The sequence below is a fragment of the Octopus sinensis genome, linkage group LG1 (assembly GCF_006345805.1).
Source record: "Octopus sinensis linkage group LG1, ASM634580v1, whole genome shotgun sequence".
Classification (NCBI taxonomy): Eukaryota; Metazoa; Mollusca; class Cephalopoda; order Octopoda; family Octopodidae; genus Octopus; species Octopus sinensis.
In genome coordinates, this window is record NC_042997.1 from 51,514,630 (window position 1) to 51,522,721 (window position 8,092).

The window sequence follows — 8,092 nt, forward strand, 5'->3', positions numbered from 1 at the left end:
CCATCCATGATTCATTAGAGGATGTACAGATTATTTACAGTTCAGTTCAGTCCATTATCACTGAGGATTTGGGTATGAGTTGTGTGTTTGCCAAGTTCATGCCAAAACTGCTTTCAGCTAACCAAAAAGACACTCGGGTTCAGCTGTACAAGATCTCCTTGATTGTGTTGAGAATGATAAAAACTTTTTCAAAACTTTGCATAGGACTCTGAGCAGGTATCACCAAGCTTTTAGTAAAATTTGATGCAGATTCTCTGCTCAACTTTCTCTGCCATGGTCAATGCGATGATCACATGCTACACACCTTCCTTCTAAGCACTGCTCTAAACAGCAGAAGTAAGCTAGACTGTTAAAACTTAGTGTGCATGCACAACAGAGTTCAAGGTCAATCTATGCCAAACAGCTTCACACTCTGTGCTTAGCTTCTTTAATTATGGCAATAGTGCGGATACTTATTGATCAGACTATGTAGAAGCAGAAATAAAGTTAACAAGAAACAAACATAAAACTTTGTGTTTTGAAATAAATAAACTATGTGATAAATGCAGACACACTAGGACAGGTCTATTCCATGGTTAAAGATACATAGTGCACTTTTATGAGATGCAATGGGTGGGAAGTAATGTACTAGATCAGCCATAAGCAAACTTTAGTCTACACAGGATTTCCAAAATGTCACACCTTTTGAAAAATGACCTTGAATTTTTTTAATAGTGTGGCTTGCCTGATGATGAGCCATGTCTCATGTGGCTAGCTTCTTGAAAAAGGCTGCCCATAACTGTACTAGATATTAGACCACAAGATTATGAATTCACATTTTGCTTCAAATATTGTTTTAGAATGACAAAGCATATTATTCTATTAGATTCTGACTGTCTTCCTTCATGGTTAAATAATTGCATTTAGGAAGGATGTCAGGTTATATAAACAATCATTTCACAGTTGTTTTCAATAATCTTTAAACCAAAAATGTTCTTGATTTATCTTTAATGTTTTTATGTAGTTACTTCCTTAATGGTTAATCTGATACTGCCCTATTGACATATTTATGTGCATAAAACAAGTGCATGCAGTGATACAAATGGGACAAGAAAAAAGCATACAAGCATAAAAATATATTTCTTGCTCCAGTTTATAGCCTTTCAATATTTAATGATGAGTTTTAACATACAGATTTTTACACTTATATTTTTAAGGTTAGAATTAATAACTTTCTCTAACAAGCCATTTTTCACAGCTTCTTAAAGAAAGTCTAGGATAACCTTCAAAATGTAATTAAACTTACAAATGGAAGTAGAACGTTTTGACAACTTTAGCAAGTTCATCTAAGGTGTAGAGACGTCTTGGAGAGATGTCAACATTTAGAGCAGCACGAAGATAGTCAAAGTTGCAGTTGGAACTCACAGTAGGCTTGACACAGTAATTATTATCATTGCCATCGTCATCGTTGTTGTTGTCGTCATCGTCATCATCATCATCATCATCGTTTAACGTCCGTTTTCCATGCTGGCACGGATTGGACGGTTTGGCAGGAGTTGGCAAGGCCAGGGGTCGCACCAAGCTACATTGTCTGTTCTGACATAGTTTCTTCGACTGGCTGCCCTTCCTAATGCCAACCACTTCACAGAGAGTACTGGATGCTTTTTTTTTTTGTGTGTGGCACCATCATCAGCGCTTTTTTTACGTGACATCACTATCAATGCTTTTTACGTGGAACCATCACTAGCGTTTTTGTTTTTTTTTTTAAATAATTTATAAACAAACTTCTGCAAGGTAATTTATCTGTACACAATTCAATACATACATAAACATATGTAGTCCTACTATGAAAAATTGTTTTGGGCTGAAACCCAAGTTAACGAAAATACATGAATAAGGATTTGACTGTCATAATATTGAGTCTTATTAAATTCTCGTCCGATTCAGTATATTTGTCATGTGCTTTCTGAAGTAGGCAATAAAAACCTTATAAACAAACTGTTATCTACATAATACTGTGGTAGTTAGACAAACATTAACTGAAATTAATTATGCCTTTCCTAACAGAAAATGACATAATATGTATTTATTATGTGAACATGTAAAGGAAACTGAAAATTGTGATAATGTTCCCCTCATTACTGGCACTTATTAACTTGAGAAAAATAAAAAGGCCACATATAGAATGAGATATTCGAAAATAAAAAAATGTTAAAAGATACTCCTCGGAATTAAAATCATGACAAAGATTTTCAAAATCCCCTTTTTGCGATAGATGGAGATTGCCTGAAGTAAATAAGGGAGAAGGAGAGAGAAGACAGCAGAAGGAACAGCATAAAAAAAAAAGAACATGAAATGGGAGAGAGAGAGAGAGAACGAAGCAGAAAAGAGCAAGAGAGAGTAGGAGAAAGAGAGAGAGAGAGAGAGAGAGAGAGCGAGAGGAAGAGTGAGAGAAAGCGGAAGGGACAGAGAGAGAGCGAGAGAGAAAGAAGAATATGTATAGAGACAACAAATATGGAAAGCTAGAGAACTGGAGGCTAAGGGAGAAAGAGAGAGGGAGTGAGAACAGAGACAGAAAGAAAGATAGAAAGAAAGAAAGAGAAAGGGAAGAAAATATAGTGTGAAAATGTCTATATTTCAGTGGAGGTTAAACTCGAAAAATTAAAGAGAACAGATGAATGCTGGAAATAGCATAAAGAATGTTACAAAATAAACATCGTAATATAAACGTTTAAATACAATTTTTATCTGAAATAATGTATAAAAAACTAAAGATGCATTTAAGACTGCATCTCTGAGGGCAGGTTTATTAAAATTAGATTTTAGAAAAAATTATGCCATTTAATTTCTGTGACCCAGGTCATGTTTTCATACATGGTTTAACGAGCAGTGCGAGACTGTCACCATCACCCACCCTCCTGCTTATCACCATCATTACCCCAATCGTCATCATCATCATCATCATCACCACAATATTCGTTAAACCATTATTATCACCACTAGCTCCACTACCACCATCACCACCACAATCATCATAATAATCATCAACATCATCATCATTATAATTGTCGTCATCGACCATCTCATCATCATTTTTTCGTTATTCTGCTTCATTTATGTTCTAGATTTTTATAAAAAATTTTCTTTTTGTATATATTCGGATTTTTTTTTTCATGCTAAATTTTTAAGGGTACCAATGTCTCAGACGTAACTGTGTGGTGAAAATTATGATTGAATAAAAAAAGAGATGCTGGCGATGATGCTGATGATAATGACGAAGACGACGACGACGACGAGGTGGATGAGGAGGAGACTGATGATTAAGAGTAAAGCAAATATGGTAGCTGCTGCTTCTGTTCGGCACTGCTGCTGCTAGAATCTCAATTATCTCAGCTAAAAGCTCGTTTCTCCTCTATTATGGCGACAAGTAGCAGCAGTCGATGACAGTAGAGCACTACCAGTAGTCAACATTGTTCTCACAGGGCCCCATGATCAGTTTAATGCTTTCTAAATCAACTTACATGACATATGCTACCTGCTTCACTATCTCGGATTAGTCGTATTACTTTGACACTTCAGCAAAACCGGGAATTTGTAGAGACACATCCAGTGTTCACTGGTGTGTTATTTCCCTGACCTTTTATTTCACGATGTCTATTGTTCAGCCGCCAAGTTCATTTCACAAAGTTATGTAAACAACAGTATTATTTCTGTATGAATCTGTGACCAAGCCGATCTGTTGTATTATTTAATTTTTCCGTGCAGAATACAACAGCTGGCCAAACGTCTCCACTGTACATAGTTACTCTTGCTCCATCAACATCATGATGGAAACATAACACTATGATGATTAAAGGTAAGTGTTATTCTGGCTTTTCTATTGCATCTCGTTATTTTTATTCGTATAATGGCATCACTCAGCAGTAATATTTAGGTGGAGTATTTTTTAGAAATTCATTACATTTAATTGTCTGTCTAGCAACATATAATTCTGTATGCATAAATTCTTACATATAAATAGCTAATATACATAATCTGCCTAAGGGTAAATAACGCAATTGATGTAAAGTGTCCATAAAGTGAGGGTCAATTCTACAATTATACATTTAAGTGAAAAGATCCCCCATTTTTTCAAAGAGTTTCTAGCTTCCATTGCACATCTCTTCATCTTTTACCACTGGTACCTAAATTTTGCTTAAATATACTGTCAGCTAAATATTTCCTCAGGGTTTGCCTGTACAGATGACGTTACTTACTTATCATCGAAGGTGATAGTGCAATAATAATGTCTTTATTGCAAAACAAAATCACTAAAATCTTTACAGTACGTATATATATATTTTTTTTCTTTTCTAAGTGATTTGCATGTTGGCTATTGCATGATGATGCCACCATGCCTTTGTGTGAGTGTGTCTTTGGTTCTCTGTCTCTGAGTACCTGAATCTTGGTGTATGTGTGTGTATGAATCTCTGAGTGATATCATATCAGTTCGATAGCTACAGCACGTTGGTTTATTTAATTTTTTAACACATACACACACACACACACACATACATGTATATATTATCCGAAGACGACTCTCGGATTTATGTTTTCTAAAAACGATTATATATATATATATAAAATACATGGTCTCTTATATATATATATATATAGTAAATAAGAGATATGAGAAAGTGTTATGGACCCACCTACACATATACATAGAAAGTGACAGTGCAAACAAATTCTCATATTTTCAAAATGAACGGACTTAATTTGTCAATCGATTAACTAATTAATCAATTGTTAATTGCTTGAATGAAAGACATGCTAAAATGTCTAATAGACGAAGGAATAGCTGCTAGACATTTCTGAGACAGTTATATGTAATTCTGGCGCCTAGATTCGATGAAGGTGTCGAACGAGATATTAAATATCTTTAATCGCATGGATGTTTGAAGGTAAGTTATCGTTATAACCCTGCCCACCCCGAACAAAGACAAACAAATGTATGTCTTATATTCATCTACATTGACTCCATTTGATGTATAATTTCAAGAATCTATTGTCGAAAAGGAATTTAGTCGTACCTTATTTTGTTTGGGAGACGGTGCCAGCTTACCAAGTGAGTTTTGTTTTCTGGTGCATATTTCCTTTTAACCATTTTTTTGAAATAGATTTTTTTTTCTTTTTCATTGTGATTCGCACGATCTTTTAATCTTGTTAATATTTAATGATACTTAAACACAGGCACAAGGCAATATATTTAGTAGGATGAAATAGTTGATTAAATCGAAGTCTGTACTTGACGGATATTATTTTATTGAAGTTTCCATTTAAAACCATTACGATTATATTAAACATTTATAGATGTAACGTCAATGAATGTATTTTTCTCTTTTTTTCTTTTGTCGGTGACAAACCAAATTCTCTGGCTCCAATCAGTTTCATTGAGAATTAACGTAGATGAGTATTTTTATTTAATGACCATAACAAAGCAACTGTTTTGGTGATCACTTCCTCAATATAATACATACATATGGGTTTCTCTTGCGGAAATTATTTTATTTCGATATATTTTGGTACGACTTTTTTTTTTTTTTTTAATTAAGGTATGATCGCAAATCTTATAGGTTCATCTATATTGTCTAAGCATAATATTTATTTAATAATTCATTAAAGAGGAAAATATAATGAGGCTTTAATTCTGGTATTATTCGGCTTAGATAGGACTTTAACATCTTTCACTTGCCACAACATCCCATTCCTCTTCGAAATTCCTAAGTTCTTTAGATCAGTTTCTTCTAATGTTTCATATATATATATATATACACGTAAATATATATACAATATATATATATACACGTAAATATATATATACACGTAAATATATATACAATATATATACACATTAATATATATCATACATATATATATACATAATATACAAAGAGGAATTATGTATATTTACAATTAACGGGCATATGGAGTATTGGTATTGGTTAAGAGCGCGGGATACTAACCCCACGATTACGAGTTCGATTCCAGGCAGTGACCTTAATAACGATGATGATGATGATAATAATAATATATGTGTATATATATATATAGTTTATGTATATGTGTATATATATATATATTGTGTTTTCATGTTTGGATAACTATATATATATATATATATATATATATATATAGATATATATATATAATATATATATATATATATATATATATATATATATATATACATACACACACATACTTAACTGATTTTCTGTAGAATGGTTTTATACCATTCCTTTGTCTTTTTGTTTTCTAATCTGGCATCCTTTAAAAGTACTTTATACTTTCAGTTTAGTACTTTGGTTACACAATTCATGCACTTTTCAAATAGATGATCAAATTCTCTCGGGATCGACTTTCGTCTTTCTTTCTCTCTTTTTTTTTTTTTAACAATTTCATAAAAATAAAATAACAGTCAAGTACTAGTTAATTATAATCAACTGTCTCCTCGTCTTCAAAATTTGTGGCCTTGTGCCTGTGTCAGCAGAGATCCTTAATAAAAAAAACGATATTTTACTTATATTAACAGTTACAAATTGTGAGGGTATCTCGTATAGTTTATTCGATTGCCATAGAAGGCCACCTTAATACTCACTGATGTGACATGTCGGTTTACAGTATTGTAGTAAGAGTTAGATAAGCTGATAAATACTTTTTTATGAGTATGTGCCGGAGAAACTTGCGTTTAATCTCTGTTCCCATTATTCTCTAAGTATAATTTTTGTATGTGCATTGATAATTAATTGCTAACTTAGAAAACGATGTGTCATTGTATGTCTCTCTCTCTCTCTCTCTCTCTCACACACACACACACACCACACACACACACACACACACATTCTCACTCTCTAGACGTTGATATTAATGTAATATATATATATATATATATATATAATATATATATATATATATATATATATATATATATGCGCAGGAGTAGTTTAGCTTGCTAACCAACCACATGGTTCCGGGTTCAGTCCTACAGCGTTCCGCTTTGGGCGAGTGTCTTCTGTTATAGCCCCGGGCCGACCAAAGCATTGTAAGTGGATTTGATAGATGGAAACTGAAAGAAGCCCGTCATACATATATATATGTTTGTGTGTGTCTGTGTTAATGTCCCCGTAACTTAGCGGTTCAGCAAAAGAGACCGATCGAATAAGTACTAGGCTTCCAAAGAATAAGTCTTGAGGTCGATTTGCTCGACTAAAGGCGGTGCTCCAGCATGGCCACAGTCAAATGACTGAAACAAGTAAAAGAGTAAAAAAAAAAAGAATATAACACATTTATTTATATTCATATATTTATTCATATGAATATAAACACACACACATACATAATAGCTGTCCAATAAATTTTCATGAGTCGAAGCTTCAGTCTTGTCCAATGATACAATGATTGTTGATTTACCTCTCTGCAGTTGGATTATTTTTTCTAAACATGAAATCATTCGGTAACATGAATTGGCTGTATTTAGACAAAGTTTATATTGCATAAATAATAATCCATAATGTGTGTGTGTGGTATTTATATATACACATATGATAAATCTCTCTCTCTCTCTCTCTCTCTCTCTCTGGCTTCCGTGCCGGTGGCACGTAAAATGCACCAATCCGACCGTGGCCGTTGCCAGCCTCGCCTGGCACCTGTGCAGGTGGCATGTAAAAAGCACCCACTACACTCACGGAGTGGTTGGCATTAGGAAGGGCATCCAGCTGTAGAATTTATGAGAAATTTATGTAAAAATTTATGAACTACTCATATATAGAATATATATATATGATTCAAATTTACAGAAAAGCAAAAGATGAAAACATGGGTATAAACAACAGACAGGGGTAGTAGTTTGATGCTTTGAGAGGTGAAAAAGTCTTTTACATTTTGAGCCTATGCTCTTCAACAGAAAGGAACACAATGAAATAAGCAGAGAGAGAATAAAAAATACTTTTGGAGTTAGTGGTAAATTGTATATGTATACATATATATACATACATCATCATCATCGTATATATATATATATATATATATATATATATATATATATATATATATATATATATATATGTGTATA

General features: G+C 33.2%; 1 protein-coding gene across 1 annotated transcript in view; it reads left to right on the forward strand.

Annotated features, from left to right (window-relative positions):
• Nucleotides 1–3,233: 3,233 nt before the first annotated feature.
• Nucleotides 3,234–8,092, forward strand: part of LOC115210295 (beta-hexosaminidase subunit beta) — a 121,913-nt gene continuing 117,054 nt past the window's right edge. The window contains exon 1 of the mRNA XM_029778816.2: nucleotides 3,234–3,835. The gene's annotated coding sequence lies outside the window, so the exon portion shown is untranslated. The remainder of the gene's footprint in view (nucleotides 3,836–8,092) is intronic.